Source organism: Pseudopipra pipra, chromosome 2, assembly GCF_036250125.1.
Source record: "Pseudopipra pipra isolate bDixPip1 chromosome 2, bDixPip1.hap1, whole genome shotgun sequence".
Lineage (NCBI taxonomy): Eukaryota > Metazoa > Chordata > Aves > Passeriformes > Pipridae > Pseudopipra > Pseudopipra pipra.
In genome coordinates, this window is record NC_087550.1 from 82,469,345 (window position 1) to 82,491,653 (window position 22,309).

Below are 22,309 nucleotides of genomic sequence, written 5' to 3' on the forward strand. Positions count from 1 at the left end.
AAACAAGCCCTCATTTAAATAACTTAGAATAGAGATTTCAGACAAATATAGAAGTAGAGATTCTCTCTGTTGTGCACAGATATAGTAGACTCTGCCTACATAAAGTCTTTGCTACATTTAATGTAACATTCAAAATCGAAAACATGATGACTCCCCACCTGAGTCATATCTTTCAGAAACTATTTGCCCCTTTCTTTCTTTTCTGCAGGGTAATCTCACTAGTCTGAAGTTTCAAGAAAAGGAAAGGTTAGGACATGGCAAGTGAGGGAAAGATTAAAGATTCAAAGGATAGAAGAAAAGAAAACATCAAGAAAAGGTGGAGAAAGAAACGGTTTGTTCCCAATGTTCACCAGAGCGGCACATCAACAGAACCTCTTTAATGGCCAAGGACCAGCCCCAGTGAATTGAGAAGAGAACGATTGGAAAAGACAGGGACAATAAAACAGACACTTTATGCTTTCAGACTCATGGCTTTCTACCTTTGGTATATTGAAGTTTTACAGTTTGTAGCCAAGCCTTCGCTTTTTCTCTGCAACAGGGAGGGACTTAAACCATGCCTCCTTCCTAGTTAATAATATAGAAGACATGGTCTATTATTGCTGGAACACAGAAATTATGAAAATAATTTGCTGGTATTATAAACAGCATTTCTATAACCGCACTAACATTTTAGATGTCTAATATTATACAGTAACATGCGACTGATCTATGTCAGCTCATCTAATAAAGTATGTCAGCTCATCTAATAAAGTATGTCATCTCTCACTTGAATCCATTCCTTCTCGCATTCTTGGAACAGTGCAGCTCCAAAAGTAGAAAACTCATAATATGGAAAAGAGGTGATGTAACACTTCAGGCTACAAGCTAGAAGCTCGTTGAAGCAGTTTTACTTTAAAAATATACTAGGCTCCAAAAATTTGCCTGCGGAATTTTTCAAAAGTTCCTTCACTTCTTTCGATACCTTGAGATACTGCAAAGGAGAAGACACCACCTTTCTCAGGAGGTCAAAATCACACTTTTCCTGTTAAACTTTAGAACATAAGGGAACTTGGCAAAAGTCTAAAGGGCAACATTCAACTAAAACAAAGCATTCCACAAAGCAATGACTTAGCACATGCTAACCCATACAACTTAGCAAAATCCAACCTGTCCAGTTTTAAGTTACGCAAGATATTAAGGAGATTAGAAAAAGAAGTAAAGAGAGAGAGAGAAAGAGAGAATTATAGCTACCACCTGTAGGTCCAGCGTAGATGCAGCTGTGAGGAGAAGGTGCAGGGTCTAAACCCATGGAAAACATGTGTTGCTGCTTTTGCTTTTTTTGGCCCTGCTGTGGCCACAACGTCCACCTCCAGGCAGGAGTTCCAGTGTGCCAGACATTCTGGGGCTGGATCAGGGGTTCCAGGGGGTGTGCCGTGGAACAGTGCTCCCCATGTGCCAGTGACTGACAGCTGCCCCAGAGGCACCTCAGGAGACTCCAAAAGGCTAGGGTATGGACCAGGGCACCACCACATCTTTGTGAAATTCAACCTATCCCTTCCCCACAACCCCTCACACACACTTGAGCTGGTCCAAAGCAATAATTAGTATATTAATCCAGTGTCTCACACTAGCTACTGACATAGTCTTAACAGTGCATTAGATGACAGTCTTTCTTATCTGATTCTGGTATTGGTTCTATACAGTGTTTTTTTGTATGGACTTGTCAGTGAAATCACACTTCCTTTCATACAATTCCTTAAGCTGGGCAACATTCTCAAAAGGGTTTGTTGTTGAAATATAATTTCAGTGTCATCATTGCTACCTTTCTGCAATAGTAAGTATAGATTATATTTCCATACAGTGTTTAATCTGTAACTATAACTTGCAAGTGGTTTCCAAGATATTCTGTCTTTTTCCATGAAGTCTGTCTTTCCGAAACATGCATGTACAGGAGTGTGTTTTCCCTTACCACTACCTCATGCAGCTGGAGGAACTGTTGTGCTGGTGCTGACTGGGGTAGCATTTATTTTCTTCACAATGGCTAGTATAGGGCTATGTTTTGGACTTGTGCGGAACACAGTGTTTATAATGTAGGGATGTTTTTGTTATTGCTGAGCAGTGTTTACAAAGAGCCAAGGCCTTTTCTGCTTTCTGTACTGCCACGATGGCAAGTAGGCTGAGTTGCATGGATAGCCGGGAGGAGACACAGCCAGGACAGGTGACACCAACTGACCAGATATTCCAAACAATGTGACACCATTGGAAGTAAAGTGGAAGGAAGAAGGAGGAGGGGGATTGTTTGGAGTGACAGCGTTTGTCTTCCCAAGTAATCGTTACATGTGATGGAGTCCTGCTTTCCTGGAGATCACTGAACAACTGCCTGCCCATGGGAAGCAGTGAGTTAATTCCTTGTTTTGCATGTGTGGCTTTTGATTTCTCTATTAAACTGTTTTTATCTCAACCCATGAGTTTTCTGGCTTTTACCCTTCTGATTCTCTCCCTGATCCCACTGGTGGGGAAGTAAGTGAGCGGCTGCATGGGGCTTGGTTGCTGGCTAGGGTCAAACCAAGACAACCATACAAAACAGAGCACTGATATAGAAAAGAACACACTTTACTGATTAGAAAGAATAATAATAACTCCCAGTTAATTCAAATTAGCTCCTTAAATCCCTTCTATAGAATAAGAACCATTAGTAATATTAAACTTCACTAAGGAAAACACTATCTTTTTCTTGGTGGAATGGGAAAATTTAGTTGAAGCATTGTTCATGCTCCTGACTTAAAGCCTCTGATATGAACTGAAAAATTAAAGGAAGTTTAGTCTAAATTAGAGCCTTTTAAAATATCCACAAAATAGTAACCTATTGTTCTCATGGGATTTCAAACTCTTATGCTTAATATCCAATAGATTGCAAAGCCAAACTTTAGACTAAATATTTGATGTAACTTGAGTTTTGCCCATTATCCTTTCTTCTTGCTGGCTGAAAAAAAAATTCTTGATGTAATTGTACCCCGGAGAAAAACAGTTTCTTACAAAGCACAAAGCCAGGTGCAGGAGAGCTTTTATTACAAACAAACAGCCTTAAACTGAGGCCTGTGACCTGTTTAGGATTGTTTAGGATTTAACTGGTTGTACAATAGATACCAAAACACTGGGATATCTGGTATGTTTAATATTCAATGAATTGTTCTAATGAGCATCAAGAAAGGGATTTTATATAATTCTCAACAGACTTTTTGTTAGTAAAATCCTTAGGTATAGAAAAGCAAATTTAAAAAAAAAATGAAAATAACATTTTGCAGTAGAGAAATGAAATATTTATGAATCTTTTGAGACAAGCATTTTTAATATGAAGTAGCACGATTAACTCTTGGGTAATGTTTTCTAATTAACATCATACTGTGAAGGGAGTTGTCTTAGAAAGTTTATTTACATTTTGTTTAGCAAATGAAGAAATATATATATTTTTCCCCAGAATTCAGAAAATATCTTGAATTAAATCAATACAAATGCAAACAGGATGGATCTGAAAAGGGAAATTCTAAACACTTCAGGGATTTAATACTGATTTCATATAAAGAAAAGTCTTTCACTCTTTTCTAGAAGTGAGCATGATAGCTGTCCCATAGCATAGCCCTTATTATGTTCCGCAATGCTTCACTTGCCCAGGAGTGAATTCCATCCTTTATACATCCAAATAAAGAAGAAAGTTTATCAGCTCCATGATCTTCAGTCATCACAGTAGGGCAATCAGAAGAGAAAATATGTGCTAACAAACAACAACAACGAAAAAAGTGGCTCAGTGAAACAGTCATAGAAAATTAACAATTTTCATAGAGGTTATATTTTCTTTACATTGTCAGCTTTTAGGTTTTTACTATAAACTGATATTCTTTTACCATGATCCTATCACAAGTTCAACATTCTTCTTACTCTCCTCTATGCTTAAATGAATTCACTACAGGTCATAATTATATTCGGGCTTAAAAAAACTCTTGTATTTGGTGTAGGTGGCAAGGTTTTGGTAGTGGGAGCTGGAGAGGTGACTTCTGTAAGAAGGCACCAGGTCAGGCAGAACCAGCTCAGACAGATGGACCCACTACTAGCTAAAGCTGAGCCCATTATAACATATTTAAGAACAAGTGAAAAATGTGGTGTGGCAGCTGCGAGAGGAGTGAGAAATATATGGGGGAAATAGCCCAGCAAACACCAAGGTCAGTACAGAAGGAGGGAGAGGAGGTTCTCCAAGTGCCAGAGAAGAGGTTCCCCTGCAGCCCAGCCGAATACCATGGTCAATAAGGCCATGCATAACCCTGCAGCCCACGGAGGTCCACAGTGGAACAGGTATTAAGACTGAGGCCTGTGGAGGATCCCACACTGGAGAAGTTGAAGTGACCTGACGCTGCAGCTTGCGAAGCAACACGCTGGAGCTGACTCCTGGCAGTAACTGGGGCCCATGGATAGAAGCCCATATAGAATCAGGTTTTCTGGAATGACCTGTGACCTTTCAGGAGCAGTCCATTCCAGAAGAACTGTATGGTACTCCATCACCCTGCATCACTTGGGGGGAAGAGGTGGAAGTGAAGGTAGGAGTGAAGATGAGCCTGGGAAGAAAAATCAGGTGGTAGGAAGATGCTTCTAGTTTTGTTCTTATTTCCAACTATCTGCATCTGTTATTAACTGGTAAAAAAAAATTTAATTTCCCAAAGTCAAGCCTGTTTTGTTGTGACAGTAACTAATGAGTGGTCTCCCTGTTGTTATCTCAACCTATGAGCATATTCATAGTATTTTCATCTCCTGTCCTGTGGAGGAGGGGGCCTGAGAGAACAATGAGATGAGCATCGAGTGGCCAGGCAAGGTTCACATATCACAGTCCTTTACGGCACCCGGTGCTGGCAAACCAGATCCAGTACAACTAAGAAAATAAAATATAAGCAATTTCATGGGGTTGGATTACTTAAAATTCATTGATAACTAATAGGATGAGTAATTTCTAGTAATAGAAGATTTTCATATAGATGATAAATGAAGTAGTCTTAAGAAAAAGCTTACAGGAATAAGGAGAAAACTGCCTTTTAACTTATAAAAGCTAGATGCATCCCATTGTGAATCAGAACAGCCACAGGAGGCCAATCTGTACAGAAGACCCTCCTTCTTCCAACTGCTGATGAAATGCCCTCGTGGAGAAGAGTTTCTACATATGAAGAAAATTAAATTCTAGTGACTTTGGCTTATCATCAAATTGTAAAATTTTACTTCATCTTAGGATCTGCAGCAATGGGTACTTGAGAATTACCTGCAAGACAAGGGCAGACAGAGTGTAGTAACCTGGAATAAGAAAGACCAAGGACGTAGAAGCAGCATGTAGCGAGTCAATAACTATGACGATCCCAGCAGAGGCAGAAAACTGGAATGCTTTATTGGACTCACAAGTTCATATTTAAAGGGTTTAGGACTATACATTCAACAGGAGGTTGTCACTATTACAAAAAGGGGGTTTCAGGGGATGAATTAAGGGAAAAACCCAGATTAACAAATTTGGGGTCTCAACACATACATCATAGGGGAAAACCCATCTTATCTTGGGGGAATTTGGGTTTACAGAATGCAAGGATCGAGGGAAAACAAAGGGAGACATAAGGTACAATAGGTCTTCTGCACAGGTTTGATGAGATCAGGGCATGGTTTCTCTGGGCTTGGGCAGGACATTCCAAACCCAAGTCCACTTGTGTGGACTCTAGATGGATGTTTTTTCCAAGTCTCTGTTAGCCCAAGGCTTTTGTTTAAATCTAGTAGTTTTCTTTTCTCCAACACAGCATGGAGAAAGCAGTCATTTCCTGGAAACCTGCTTCTGGAAGCTCTGAAGTGCTTGTGGGCTTGAAGTGTGAGGCCTGCAAAGTATGGAAAAAGGTCGGACTGGTCCTCTTTATTTTTATGAATTTTTTTCTTCTCTCCAGGGCATTCCAACTGTGGAAGGAAAAGGAAGAAGAGAAAGAGAGAGGGGATTTGGCTCATGCTGACCAACTAAAGGGCCACAGTTACATGCGCACACAAAGAAGCAGTCCTTAAACTGAATAAGGGATCAGCAGATGGAACAAAAAAGTAAGGTGGAAAAGTCGTGACCAACACACAGAACCCTAGCAAAACTTCTTTGGAATAAGACTGATGCATACTACAGAGACTAAAGCAAACTTGAGGCAAAAAGAGGTTTTTTTCCAGTGATTTAGTAACCAGTTGAATCATGTTCATGGAGTACATATTTCCACACTTTCTTTATTATTTACTGATCTCCAAGGCAGCAGAGTATTAATTTAAAATTTGCCATTCTAGTATATCCACTTCCAGGGTTAGAGCAAATACATTCTCTCTTTTATACTTATTTTGAGGAAAGAATCAACATTTTTAGAATCCTATCCCAGTTTAACAACTTAACTAACAATTCATAGAATGATATACAGCAATGTGTTTCTAAGTACCCAGACTTGGAAAAGTTACTAAATTTGGTTGATTGTCAGATGTTTTTAGTAACATTCCTGTGTTTTTGCTGAAGAGAAAAAATTCTGATCTATAAGAATCAATTTTCAATTCAGTATCACATTTTAATACATGTCAGGCTCGCCCAGTCACACTTTGCTCATAATCTTCAACTACCTTAAAATAAAGAAATGGAAAAAGTAATATTAAAGTGACCTGAAAGGACTGAATCATAGCAAGGAGTAACATGCACTCCAAAGCCAGTATATAAGCACCTCAAAATTTCTGAAAAAATGCCATGAATTTGTGCGCACCTTAGTCCGTCATCCAGCATAAAGTGTTTATCAGTTGAGTATTCCATAATTTATTATGTGTATCACCACATTTCTCTTCAATAATTGTTTACTGAGATTTATCTTGCATAGTAATTTAGTCTTTAGTTAGGCTTACTGTTTGCTTCAATATTTATTTCATTTAGAATAATAACCAATAGAACAAAACTGTTTCCTGAGACCATGTTCCCATGCCAATAGCATGCAAAATTGTCTAGTAAATTAAAATAACCAACAAGAGCTGTCAAACTCCATAATGTCATTTCAAATTAATCTCCAGAAGAAAGTCAGGCTTTATATTAATAATAACAATAGCTGTAATACATATTTTTTTTCCTTAGTAAAATGTAAAAGTGACACCACATGATCTCAAATGCCAATTAATACAGACAGCAGAAAACATCTTTTGAGAGAAAGATAAAACAGTTTTCTATTGCTTATTCGTGGTGCACTGTAAGAGCAACAGAGTAGCCAATGTACATACCCATTATATTGTCTAAGACACAAATGTGTGCTCAGCAGCAGGAAATCCCTGCCCAACTGATAAGGAAGGAGGACTACTCTACACTATTCAAAAGAAAAAAACCTGTGAGGTTAAAATTGGATTATTATTATTCAGTCTGCTTTAGTTTTGAAAAGCCTATTTTATTTTTAACCCTTAGAGAAATGATTCCAGGCAGATTCGACTTTTAGAATGATAAACCTTTTCTAAATTTTAAGAAATAATGGTCTATTTAAGAGCTTATTATTAGAAAAGAAGATAGTTCTTTTATTTGCTCTATCTGAAACATCTACTTCTGAACTATTTAAAACAATTCTATACATGCATGTTTACAAAACAATTATAATTGGAAAATATATCTATTAATACTCTGGGAAAAGATAGAACAAGTCAGTAAGGTGAATAAAGTCAGATCGATGATAAGTTCATATTAACAGGCTTTTAGGTTTGGGATATATTTTATCCAAAGAAATTGCCACTATGATTGTTTGTAGTAAATGAATCATAAATAAAAGATATATTTCCTATGTGGCCTTGTGGTTGAAATTCAGCTTCAGGGATCAGATAAAATTAATTTGATACTGTTATTTCAATATAAAGCAATAATCTACAACAGAAAATCACCACACACAAAGTGTGAAAAATCTTTGCTATGTGCTAAAGAATACCAGCAATCAGAAAGACAAGAGGCAGATTTATTTGCTGTCTTCAGCAAAGTCAGAGAAATACCTGAAATAATATAAATTAGACCTCAAAACCTTTTATGGGCTGAAAGGAAGTTAAAGTGGGAGTATGAGTGTAAATCACACATGGAATTGTGGTGGAATTAATGAAGTAGGGCAACTGCTTTTCTCAATTATAACTTTTAGTGTTCTTTGTTTTGCAGCTTGTACTGATTTAAAATCCACAGATAGCGTCAGAATGGAAGGAAGTTACAGAGTTGCTTGAGTTCAAAAATATCTGTGTTAAGTCGAACTTTGGGTGTATTCAATGTGGTTTTGGAAAAAATGTGCCACATAGGAGAAGAGATAAAATACAGAGTTTCAGGGGGTTTTTTTGTAGGCGTACAGGTGATAAAACATATGGTTCCCCTTATTTGCAGAATTTTATCATTACAGAAGAATTTTTATAATGGCTTGTAATCTAACCTGACAGAGTAACCAAGGTAAATACCAAATGAGCTTTATTCTCCACCTACACACCTGCTTTAAAAATATTACTTGCTTTTGGAATAATAGCTGCAGCTACATGCACAACTAGTAATTCTTGAGTAACTATGGAGCAGTGAAAAGAGTTTAAACATGACTTCCACGAGGCTACATCATGCTGATAGCCACAAGGTTATTCATCTTGACTGAGTAATATGAGACTCTGTGGTCAGAGAGATTGAATCATCAGGGGCTTCTAAGATTAATGCTTTCACATCATCCCTGGATCTGCTACCCATCTATCCATCTGCTCATCCTAGGACAAAAGGATAGTAGCTCTTGGAGAAGCACTGCTACCTACTGACCCAACTTACTTCTACACCTATTTTCCCCTCAGGTAACAGTCTGAAAGTCCAAAGTGATAGTTTTTAAGATCCCACAGCATATTAAAAAAGCTTTTTCTTCCTTTTTTTTTTTTTCAGCAGTTCACTTCAGCGCGGGTTCCTAGCTTACTCAGCACTTTTAAAAATGCAGTGCATGTAACCGAAAATCACTGACGAGGAACAGTAGATGTAAACACTATATTTAATATGAGAAATAGCATTCATACTATAGTTCCTGCTCATTCTTTATAAATATCAACAGAGGTCATTTTCAGAAGAAATGCTGGACAATAATCCAACACATTGTGCCAACTTTACCATAGACAGATCCAAGACTCATTAAGTGGATCACAGCATTTGAGCCATGATTTTTAAAGCGTTCTCCTCCATTACAGGGCCTTCATGGGATTTGGGGACTTTAGGCCTTAAGGATGATGCCCAGAAGCCAGTATGTTCCATGGACCCAGTAATGAGAAAGTTTTCACATAATTCGTGGAAATTTTTGCTCGCTTATTTTTACACAGTATTTTTACAAAGGACAACCAACTACAAGCTTCTGCATTTATCTGCCAGTGTTTTTGGAAGGGTTTCCATGGCTTAAATAATACCTAAGCCTTATACCCTGCTTCAGCTGAGAATAAAAGTAAGTACTGAGCTGGAAAAATTCATTTCTTAAAAGGCTGTATCAACCTGTATTCATATAGACAAGTTTCCAGACCAGCCAGGGAACTGAGCCCTCATTTGTGCTGAAATACTTCGAGTGTAGAGACAAGGTATAAAAGGAGTTTCATCATATGTGGGAACATATTCATGAGGTTTGGCCAGGGATAGCTTCAACACCAAATGTTCATCTGCAAGCTTAAGAAAAGCAAGGGTCTATTAACAGATAAATGAGAAAAGTGCTTGGTGGGGTAGCTAGAAGTAATGACTTGTCAGTGCTTGTCAATAAACTAGCAATGAACCTCTGCATCTGAAAGGCAATCTAAGATGACTGCAAGGAGATAACAGGTATGCAATATCTCCGCTCTCTTGGCTGTTATCATTGATCTGAGCTTGTGTGCTAGAGTCAGAACGAAGCCTTTGCCTAACCTAATTGGCATTTAAACATATACCCACTCCCTGGCCAAACCCCACATCTTGCCTTTGCCTGCCCAAGCCACACTCAGTTCAATCCAGGCTCCTTTCAATGAAACCATGTGTTGCTTCACTCCCACCTCAGTTATTCCACTGGGGGGTTGGAGTGTCTCCTCTCGTCTTCCTATTACAGGGCAAGCTGTGTTTTACATTCCCTTGTAATTTGTCTCTCACCTCACCCTCAAGTCATAAGTTTTGCATTACTTCTTACAGAAGAGAAAAATTTTATTTGACCATGCTCAAACTGAACTTTGCTTGCAGTTTTCCCATCACTGCAAAACAATCACGAACAGTCACAGCTCTTACAGAGGACTCTGCTGAAACTTTCTCTCTGGCCCTCCATTAGTTAAACTAATCCCAGAAAAGGTTATTTAAAACAAATGCCTTTTATATTCAGCCAAACAAAAACAATATGCACAGAAAAGGACTGAAATAGCAAGCTTGCATGTGCTTTTTTCTAAATTTACAGTTTGTTTGCAAGCATGTAAGGACTTCTCTTTCCTCTTACACCCCGATCTGTGTAGCAGCAAACACACAATGCTGTCACATTCTCTCAGCACCTTCCCTTTGAGACTGGGGAGCTGCATATTTATGGGGTCAGGACTTAAGCCAGACAACCTCGGTGAGCACACTACAGAAACCAGTGCCCAAATAGGAATGGACTAAGGTCCCATCCCTACCTACAAATGCATGTTATTTCACTCAGCTTCTTTTTGTTTCTACCTCCCTCTTTAGAAATAATATGTAGCTGTGAGGTGTCCCTTCAGCCTTCAATCCTTCCCCCAGCCTCACCGCCCTAGAAAATACATCATTAGTTTCATTATAGTAGATGAAACAGCATTATTCAAAATGTGTTCACCTACATATCTCTGAAGAGTTTTTGGTTTGCTCTTTGGGGAAAATGGTTGTCATTTCTTTCCTTGACTTTGTAATTGTTTTATTTCCTTTCATTTTCCCCGTAGAAGTTTCTTTTGATTTAGCCCCACATCACCTGCAGAATAATAAGAAATAGGTAAATTAATAAGCATATTATATTTATACAATACAGCAATGAGAAATCCTTCATTTTCCACATCTCCTACACTTTAGTAAAATAGCTGAGCTATTTGGTAACTATCCTAGAAAAGTTTGGTTACAAATTCCATTTTAAACGGTACATTTATTGCATCTAAAAGTAAAATGTTTCTTGGAGCACCTTCTTATTAACAATGAGATTTTCACAAAATAGCAGACATTAACTTCAAAATGTCAGTTTTCCAGAACAAAGTTGCATATTAAATCCCCTGTCCCCACTGCCCCAAACCCTCCTTTCGATAAGACGATGTTTCATTCCAAGTACATCTAATTGTAGCTTGGTGTCTCTTGGTAAAATAAAGCCATGGAACGTGTTTTCTGCCTCCCAATTCCTTAATTTTTTCCCAAGAATTTTCTTTCATGGCTCACGTATCTGCAGTCCTCATTCCAAATGCAAGTCTGGTTGGATGCATGCATGGATGCATATTAAGTGCCTGAACTTCTTTTGACTCTCTTTCCCCAAATTCATTACATTGCACAACATGCTTCTACCTAGTTTCTGACTAACAGTAAACAATAGGTTATCTTTCACGGTCACAGAGCACTTATTCCAAGTTGACCAATGTACCTGATGCTTTCCTTGTGGAAATGGGTGGAGGTCCTGCTTGCTTTCAGTCATGTCTGCTCACAGGAACTGGGATCATGACCTGAGGATAATGGCTTTCACTTTTGTCTGTAACGGAGGGAGAAGATCTTAACCTTCCCTCCCCTTGTGTTTCCCTATCACCTTGTGTATTTTCACTGATGCCCTCAGCTGCATTCCTGCAGCCAGGTGTCTGTGTTTTTAGTGAGGATAGGAACAGATTTCTGGCTCATGTTATAACATAACTTCCAAGCAAAATATCAAAAGGTGTGTCCTTTGATATCTTCATTGACAGTATTCCTGACCTTAACTGGGTGTGTGCAGAAATGTGCTCTTCAGACAGCAGACATGGCTTCATGTTTGGGATTTTCAGCTGTGTTTGATACCCTCCCAGCATCTGATATTTTATTTGACCATATATGATCATACCAGAGTTCCAGAAGTCCCTGTGTCACGACCGTTCTAAATGTCTCTCTACCATGCACACTGCTTCACCATCCTCTTCATGCCAAGGTATTCTGAATTTCTCAAAATGAAACACTAAAAAATAAGCAATAATTTTTAGTTGTCTGATGAGAAGAGTCACCTGTTAATAAATCATAGATCTTAGAGGAACTAGTAGTGTACATTTCTGGCAGATGTATCACGTGGTTAACTGCATTAATTTTAAACCTAAAAGCCATTGTGGCTGGAAACACAGTGGATCACTTATCTGGTCCTCAGAACATGGTTCTAAACATCGGTTGGCAAATTCTTCCCAGCTAAAACTTCACCTGACTGTTTCTGTGAGTGTTCTTGCCTTTATATCCTCCTATGTACTTCTAGAGTAATTCACAAATGCTTTCTAACATGACTCTAATCTTTTCTTCTTCCTTGTGAGTTTATGAATGTTCTTTTCAGACCAAATCAATATCCCTCCATTTTGAACATGCTCTTTCTTAGGACTATCTGAGATGAGTTTTACAAAGATGAAGAGGCACATATTTTATGTTAGCTCATTTCTAAATGCTTAATTATCATAGAATAACCCATAAAACCTCAATTCATCATTTTCAATGCTCTTTTTCATGTCATATTTCCAAATCAAATTTACTTAAGCATGCAAAATTCTGGTACTGGTCCCATAATCGTAGCTAACCTGAACATGTGACTTTAATCTTATTCCTAAATAAATCCAAAATTCCCAAATGAGACTTCCTGGTATCAGAGACTGTGGGGTTTTGAGGGCAGTCACTGAGCTCTGAGTATACTTAATGTTAAAACTAGGCAGCTGGGAACAAAATATGGAAGAATCATTGCTTTCTATTTAAACATGTTTCTTGTGTTAAAACCCTATAGTCAAAACACTCTTTCAGGAAACAGAAGTAAGTTCACAATCCAATTTCACCTCTTACATTCAATGATCCAGGCTATATAAAAAAGCTAGCCTGAGGCCAGTTTCAACAGTTCCTATAAAAGATATAGCACTGGTCATTCAGGCTTGCAGGCCTCAAAAGGATGAGACAGGCAGAGAACATGAACCAGAAGGAGCAACCTGTGAAAAAGGTGTTCACAAGAAGCTGATAGAGGACGAAAAGATGGATTTATGTGCTTGAGATCTAATTCCAAAGGCAGAACACTCTGAAGCAAACAAACTTCATGTAAAATATACCAGAGTCCTCCATTCCTTCAGCTCTGCCAATCCAACACTTTATAGCATCTGTACAGGATTTATTTTAGCCTGTTTGATATTATTCATTCTTGTAGCTTTTTGTTCTTCTGCTATAGCACTTCCTATTTATTCTGCCTCTGCTTTGCTTGGGTGACAAGCCCTACATACTGGATCCAGCTCTTTCTTTTTGTCTTTCTCTCTGTAATTTCAATTTTAAAGGTGCTTCAAACTCATCTGAATACATTTTTGTAAGGGACCTTTCTCAAGTGAATAAGATTAGTCTGATATTCTTTTTGGCCATATAGGCTTCATACACCAAAATTTTACATGTCTATAAGATATATACCACATTCCCAAGACAGCTAAGGAAGCATTAGAAGTGGTTCACGTGTACTTCCTGACATTTCCTCAAGTCCTACCACTCCAGTGAAGAATGGATATAGGCTGGAAAGGCCTCTGATGGGTATATCAAATGCAATACTGATGTCTTCTTCCTAATGTCCTCCTATTAGCTCAGTACTGCCACTGGTCACATGCAGAATCCTGACATGGTGTCACCCCTGAATTGCTCAGGAGCCTCAGGGCCTGACTGTCCTGTAAAGTAATATATTGACTCATTTCCCTTCATTAATTGGTGTGGGAGAATTAAGTTTACCCTTCTTTTAAAAATATGATGTACAGTTCTACACCTCATCAGCTGAATACAGCACAAAGCTATGAATCTCTTAATCAACAATTTTTAGGCTCAAACACAGTCTTTATCAAGTGGGTAATTTTAGAGAGATGTTTATAATAATTTTTATTGCATGATCTTCTCTCTACTTCTCCTTTTTTCAACAACATGAAAACCTGTTCCCTGACTTTTGCTTTAGTTGACATTATTTTCGGTATTGTTGTAACTCGTTGCAAAATGTCCCTGTCAGAATTCTGCTACTATCACCAACAGTCATAGGTATAGTCAGATGTATTTTAAGTACCTTGATGTATGGATCAAAGTTGGTGATTCTGCTTCCTTTGTCACTGTCAAAGGTGAAATCTTGCCATTTGAAGAGGTATGTGTAAGAAATGGGTTGATGTCAAATAAAAAAACAGCTTTAAAAGCAGAAAAGAAAAAAGCATATGGAAAACTGATACCAAAATTTGAACAATTTGTCAGATGTATAGAAAAGGCTTGGAGAAGACCAAATTCAAGACTTTATGTAGAAGTCATGACACCCTTCAAGCCTGTTACGTCACTATTGCATCATTGGTCAACAAGGGTTTAAAGCCATAAATCTTCCCTGGAAGAAGAAAGAAAAAAAATTTCCACAGTAGCTCTGAAAGATACCTTATTCCCCCAAACTATTAAAAATGCCAACTCCACCTCTCCCACTTCTGTTTATATAATTCACTTATTGGAGTTACATGTCAAAATACTGCAGTACACAATTTTCTTTGTAGTATCTCCAGATCAAACAGAAAAGGGATGTCATCCTTTAAACTGTGTAAAAGAGAAGAAAATTAGACAGCTTTAAAGGTAAAAAGTATCTAAAACCTATTCAGAGTCTTTTCTACTTCTTAGGAAATTGTTTATATATGTTGGGGAAACAGGGAGATGCCTTCGGTAATAAAAAGAACTGTCGGCTGTAGAGAATGAAAAAAAGGAATGAAGGATGGAGGGGGGGAGGGAGAGAGGGAGGGGGCGAGAGAGGGAAGAAGGAAGGAAGGAATCAAGGAAGGAAGAAAGAGAGAAGGGGGAAGAGAAAGAAGGAAACTTCACAGCTCCTGAAATATGAAGAATAGAGAAATCTGTCCTGCTGCCCTGTGTTTGATATAGATATCATATTAGGCAAAGGAAGGAAAAGCTGGATGAATATGTGAAAGTGTAGAGCTGCAGGGAGGGAAGGCTAAGAAGAATCAAGAGAGCGTCATTAATCTCCTAAAAGCAAGACTTTTACATCCAGCAGTATAAAGACTTCCTGGGAATATTGAACTTTCTTATTACATAATACAAAAAAGGGCTAAGGCAGTATAAAGTGAACACAATTATATGAAGGTGGATATTATGAGAAATTAATACAATACCATTTCAAAGAGAAATGTTGTATAGCTTTTCAGTGTTTAAATAAAGACCTTTTTGCACAAAACTAGCTGTCACCTCTGGTAAGTAGAAACACATGCATTTTCATTCCACTGCATATAACAGAGGTATTTTGTCCTGAAATTTAAAAAGCACACCCAATACATCAGTAATCAACCTGCATCTAAGGCTGCATATAGATCTATGGCAGGTGTGGAAGCTTATGTGGAATCATATAGGCATGTGAATACACCCCATTTCAGCTGTAACTTAAAATTTTATGGAGTCACGTAACTCAAGTTATTCATGACGAATTTTTGCTGTATTTCCCTGCATGCATGACTCACATTTCTGAATGCCACCTCCAATCTCTCTTACTTACCTCCCTACCCCCAACCTCAGCCTCACCAACCTTTTCTCTTATGGTGCAATGCAGAGTACAGAGAAATAAAACTACAGAGCAAGATAATATATAGAAAAGGAAACAACTGAGGTTGAACAAAATAGGTTTGCTCAACTGCTCCCCTCTGTAATAAGAGTGGCTAATCTGCAGTATAATTCCTCAACATTTCCTCAAAAAAGGTTTCTGATGCAAGACACTAAACAGTATCTTGTCTTTGGCGGAAGGGAGAATTTTACTATTGGCAATGGGCAAGTCTCCCAGTCATCTAATCTGTCATGGTGTGTCTTCACTTCCCTCTCTTTATCCCAAAGCCCTAAACTAGGAGGAAAGCCAGACAGATTCATTTCGCTAGTTACCACTAGCCTACAATTTTTATCTTGAGTTCTTGACTGAATTTGCATAATTAATTTTATTTCTAATTTTATTTCTGAGTGGGCTTTCTGGGTGGCTTGTTATGGTTTTGAGGGGGCAGGAGTGAGGGGATGTTTAATCCTCACAACTAGCAGAATGCTTTTCTGTGTTTAGTTTAGTTTAACTTTTTGTGTCTATTCAGTCATAGCCCTTCTGAATCACAAGATGCACTTTGCTGCCGATTTCTGCAGTGGCTGCATCAAAGCTATTCACTTTAGCAACAGACTTCCTTTGATACAAAACCTCTTAGACACAAGATGACAATTGCTGTCATTAAAATTTTCACAATCTAAAAGCTATAAATGTTCAAATAACAATTCCTCTAGCATGCAGCAGATAAAAACCGTGGTTTGATTTACTTCTTAACACATAACTGAAGTCACCTCTTTGAAAGCTTTATAGCATGATTGTTTCCCAGCAGCAGGGTATGCAGAACCTAATTGAAACAGTTAAGGTGACATCTAACAGTTTCAGTTGCATTTTGAGGATATCAATTTGTATTAATACCTTTCCATATGAACAATATTCAAATGTGTGTTGTTTTGTCACCCTCTAGATAAATTATAATCTTACAGATAAATATTAAAATTACCTTCTTAAAAGGTTCAGATGTGTCTGGGGGAAAAGGAGTGTCTGTGCCTATTCACTAAATAACCAGTAGCACATCCTGCAAAAGAAACAGTTATCCAGGACATGAAATGCTGCCTCTTGGTTGTGTATCATTTCTGATAGTGGCTATCTGTTATAATGGAAAAAGCATCAGCGATGCATCAGGATCTATCTGGCAAGGCACTATAAGGTCCTCAATCACTTGGTCTCTGCAATGTGACAGCTGCTACAGTTCATGCTTTTTTTTCTACAGAAACTTCAATGCACTGAAAATGTCAGGTTACAGAAGCAGCAAGATCTCCATCTATTTATTCCAAACCAAATATAAGACAAAAGTCACAGCACAGAATTGACTGCCTCTGATGCATTAGCTGTATTTCTCTCATTCTAAAATGCTATCAGTGCCTTTATTTCTTTTTTTAAGCAATGCAGTAGCATCTTCATCAAGACCAGAATCACTGCGGGTGCCACAAACGCAAGCCAGCCTGAAAAGTTTCCATCATGAATCAACCTGTGTTGCCTCTCCCTTTGGCTACAGCCAGTGCAGAAAGCTTTCTCTAATGTTGTGATGCAGCTACAGATCTCGGTGCTGTCCAGTCTGCTCTGTCCCTCTCACACCCTGGCCTTCAGAGATAAGTAAAGACACATGTTCAGCAAAAGAATGAGGCAAACAATGAGATAGAATAGAAAAAAAAGAGGCTGACGCAGTTCAGGATAGGAAGCATGATTATTTAGATTATTCTGGACACTGTTATCTGATTTTAAGACATTTTAAGTTTTAGAGATAGCAACATAAGCAGAAGTGGTTTTTCAATTTGGTAAATATGGAAACAGGAGGATAGGCAAGAAGGACTGCTGCTCCTTACATCATGCTTGGCATGTGCCATGGATTTCCATTTTTTTTCCAGTGACACCCCCCTGATAAATACACATTGAAAATGTGAAGCTTCCTTGTTTTTCCTTCAAGTTTTCTACTGTTATTTACAGAAAGTTTTTTGTTTTGTTTTTCATTGACCAGCTGGTATTACTTTTTCTTTCTCCTCAGAAAATCTTTATAACAGTCTTTTGAAACAAGAGCTTTATCTCCCTTCCTCTGCCCCTAATTATTAATACTTTGCAGTGACCTCATTTAGAGGCTAGAACAGATTTTCATGCAGGAGAGGGAAGAGACCGTAAATCAACATTAATGATCCATTTGTAGCCAACCCTTGGTATATGAGATTATATTCCAGGAGTGAATTTTTTTTTTAAATAATATATTTAAAGCTGCTTCAACCCCTGAGGTGGTCATTGTGTTCACATGTTTTGTATTCATTCAACTCCCCAAAATAACCCATGAAGAGGAACTACACAGCATTCTGATACTTAACCTTGTTTATGTTAGGTGGCTGAGAAAAGGAGTACCAATTTAAAGCAAGAGCATTGTACTTATAAACAACAGCTCCTAAACATTTTCACCTTCTTTCTTAAGTTGAAGAGGTGGAGAGGGAAAGGGGAATTTGGACTGTAAAATTTACACAATCAATCATGAGTTGTTATATCTATCAAAAAATCCAGCTTATAGAGAAGACCATGTTGCTCACACAGTGATATATTTCAGACAGCCCCTATACAGGTTCAAAAAGGTGTGGGATATGACAGAAGCAGACATTATGAACTCATCCCATCAGTCCATTACATGGTGACTGCAGGATTTGGCTATAGCTATTGTGCACCCTCAGAGGTAGTGCCAATTTAGTTTTAGACTGAACCTCAAAAAAGGTGCCTGATATACACAACTCAAGTAAAAATAATGTCAAATTTTGCTATTGATGATTTCAACATGCCCTGTTGTTTCTACAAGAATGTCCCCTGAGTCATTCTAAACAAACGGTTTGGGATACACTACAATATAGTGAGAAATGGCTTTGACTTAATAAATCCTTTTTAGTTAATTTGAGAATGGGATTAACCCAATTCAAGGTGGAGAACTCCATGAGAAAGGGTTCAGATCCTTTGCTTTTAGTAAAACAACAAAATATAAATTATTTTGTAATTAAATACTACAGAACTCTTAAAAGAAAAATTATTATTAACCAGTAAGGGAACTTACAGGAAGATTGCCAATATTGTTGTCTCAAATATTACAGTTGAAAAATGCTTGGTTCTAAAAGTACCTATGGTATTTTCTTTGAATATTACATACACAAACTTTGCTACATTTGAAAACACTTTAATATTTTAATTTAGTTGTCTTTTAAAAAATGACTACTTTCCAGATATTTTTTATGTATTTCACATAAATAAAACCTTAGTTTTGGACACAAAAATACACTGCCAATTGTATATTTAAAATTTGCTTACAAAGTATGACTGAAATCTTCCTTTCATGAGCAGAGAAAAAGAAGAATGTCACCCAAAAAAGAAGGAACAGCAGATGTCAACATAGTCATGGTGGATAGAATTTGAAAATAATTATAATGTTAACTGGATCATATTTTTGTAGTAGACATTTTCAACAACATTAACTACAATGGATTTTATCAAATAATTCCAGAGTTTTGCATTATTTTAAAATAGCAAGGAAATTCTTCATATAGGTGTTCATGTGTTTGGAAAGAGAAAAACTTTATCAGCAATTTTATATTTTTTAAGAAAAGACAAGCTTAATAGCTTTTTCATTTGAATCTCCCAGGAATCTTAAATCCATTTATAAAATGCCAAATGGAGTTGTACAGGAAGCATTAAAAATCTTTAGCTAATTCTGACACTGCATGAATTTCATACGATTTGCAAAGCTGGGAGTCAATATAAAATGTTGTGAATGACTTCAGTGAATCACACAATATATCTCCTGTGAGAAAATGATGAGATTAAGTAGTTGGTACAAGAAGCAGTTGAGAAATCCACTAAACATTCACTTCTTCACAAAGACTTATGGTTCTTTATGCATCTTCATAGTCACAGAGAGCAACCCGAGCATCTCTGTAATGTTTACCTAGCAAAATGCAACACTGGTGTGATAAAAATAAATGCATAAAGGTATATTTCTCCAAAAACCTGAATCCACTAAATTACCCATATTATCTAAAGTTGCAAGCAAAATAAAAAGCATAAACAGTACCTTGTAAGATAGGATTTAAGCATATCCCAACACGCACAAAAGGATTATGTTTTGGACACAGGATAAGTTCTCAGACCACTTTTCTGTATTGAACAGGAGCTGCTTAGGCAGGGATCCAGGCAGACCAGATCAGGCCAAGGATAGCTTCCAGATAGCTTTGGTTTATTTACCTGCTCAGAATCTTCTCTACAATTTGAAATAAAAGAGTGCACAAGTGTATTATACCTGTTCAATGAAATATCATGCCCCTAGTCATTCATTGTAACTCAGAACAATTTCCCTCACTGCAAAATCCCCAGAGGCAGTTGCAGGCTCTAGCTGCACACAGCTCTGTAGGTCAGCTAACATTCCTGCCCACTTTTATAAGTTCTGTCCATTCAAGAGCAAAGCTCAGACTTTCCAGACTGAGGCATTGACATCACGTTTTGTCTTGTTTGGACAAAAAAGAACACCGGCATGACGTATAACCTGAGGAAGATTTTCACACACAAAACCGGCAGAATAGTCAAGCTTCAACTGGAAAGTTATAAACTGTCATGTTATTCCAGCATCCATCCAAAACTCCCACCAGCGTTTTTCAAGAACTCAGATGACTTCTTGCAATCCACCTATTTTAGCAAAGGGAACAGGGAGATGGAAACACAAGCTTAAACTGAAGCTGGAGCCAGAGATGCACAATACATGGAAGAGAGGACAAGTTGAGTAGGGTGAGGACAGGGTAAGATTTCTGCAAGCTGTTTGTAACACAACCTCTGCGCGATGTGGATTGGTGAGACAATTCACATCAGCTGAACCCAGAAGTGAAATTCAGTGGCCAAAAAACAGGTATCTACTGCAAAAGTAAATGTAAAATATCCTGACTGCTCTTCAGAAGGGTTTGTGTCAGCTACAGGCCTTCTTTGTTTGCTATATCTTCCAGCCTCATGTGGCTGTCTCTGGTACCCTACAGACCAAACATCTGCATCTAAGCCACTGAATTTCCTGCCATGTTTTCCAGTAATGTTTTAAAATATTTCTTATTTTGAAATATTTTGCAAACATTTGAACAGCTTGTTTTAGAAAAGCATTGGAAAGTCTTGCTGGGTAATTATTGTCCAAGGAAACTGTAAAATGCACTTTCTTTTCAGAAACATAGATGTAGGTCTTGTACAACTTTCTCATTTTAGCAGTTGATTCAAGTGAAAAAAAATACTAACTTTTATCACAAGGATTTTGATTCTGCCAGAAGAGTCAGTGACACCGTGAACATATGCTACACCACTTGAATACTCCTCAGTCTTGCTGCTACAACAACCAGGCTTTTGAAATAGCTTTCAAAAGCAAATTCTGGTGAAGATGGGGACTGCATTCCCTTTACTCCAGGTTTGAAAATGAAGCACAGTAGAGAACAAGGGCACAGAGCCAAAGTTACTGTTACCAGGTCATTAACGCAGAAAGGCTTTTATTTTTTTTGTGGTTGTTGTTAAATATGGCATAGAAAACCCTAAGGCTCCATGTGCTCCAGCCCTGCACACATACTCCTGTGCCATCTGTAACACCCACACACATCCTGTGCTATCTCTCCAATATCCTACATCATACATCTCCTGGAGAAATCTTACCTAGTAAGTCAGACATTCACCATTAGGGAGACTGGGCTGCTCCAGTAACAGTGCTCTGAGTCATGGCTTTCTCAGTGCCTGAATCACTTGAACAGTTGCAGCAATCAGAGACCAATACTGCTCTTTGGGACTAGGTAGATTCTTGCTACTTCACAGTGCAGCTTTGTGCTTTTCACTGTGCACATGGCTTTGAAGGGTGTGTGGAAAGGGACAGATTGCCCCAGCACACAGGGAATGTGTCTCATATATTTGGCTTTTTCTGAAAGAAACAGTATCCAGTGACAGTAGGAAAGTCCAACTCTTACTCTTCATCATTTACTATACCAGCTGGCTGAAGTAATTCTGAAAAAAAGGGCGTATCTAAACAGTTAGGTTAAGAAAGAATGGAATTAACAACCCAAGTGGATTTTTAAAACAATGCAGTAAGCCATATCTAAATCTTGCCAAATAGACACAATGTCTGTGATCCTGACAGCCCACTGACATTTAACACTGGAAGTATTGGACTGTTGCCATAGTAAGAATGGGAAAAACTGGAACAATGAAATCACATAAAAAATTATCTTAGGTCTGATTGTCTTCCAGTCTGATGAAACAAAATGTTTTGGTACTATATTCTTATAGATTAGCCAAAAGGTTCTTTGGTAGTTCAGATTTGCCTTGGCCACTTTTGTCACCCATACAGGATCTCAGCAGCTACAGGGTGTCAGCAGGTGGGTGCTTCTGAAAGGTACCAGTTGAAACTTATCAGGGAGCCCCAGGACATGCTGTCTAGCAGTTTGAGTGATTAGACATACCATACTAAGGTGTCTGACAGCAAGTTTTCTGTTACAAGGGGGCATTTTCTAGTTAAAATCAGC

At 38.0% G+C, this 22,309-nt stretch overlaps 1 long non-coding RNA gene across 1 annotated transcript; it reads right to left on the minus strand.

Annotated features, from left to right (window-relative positions):
- Nucleotides 1–3,696: 3,696 nt before the first annotated feature.
- LOC135409940 (uncharacterized) lies at nucleotides 3,697–18,328 on the minus strand. The gene is made up of 3 exons (XR_010428434.1): nucleotides 12,042–18,328; nucleotides 10,819–10,946; nucleotides 3,697–3,751 (listed from the first exon to the last, which is right to left on the minus strand). It is a non-coding gene; the product is annotated as an uncharacterized LOC135409940 (long non-coding RNA).
- Nucleotides 18,329–22,309: the final 3,981 nt, after the last annotated feature.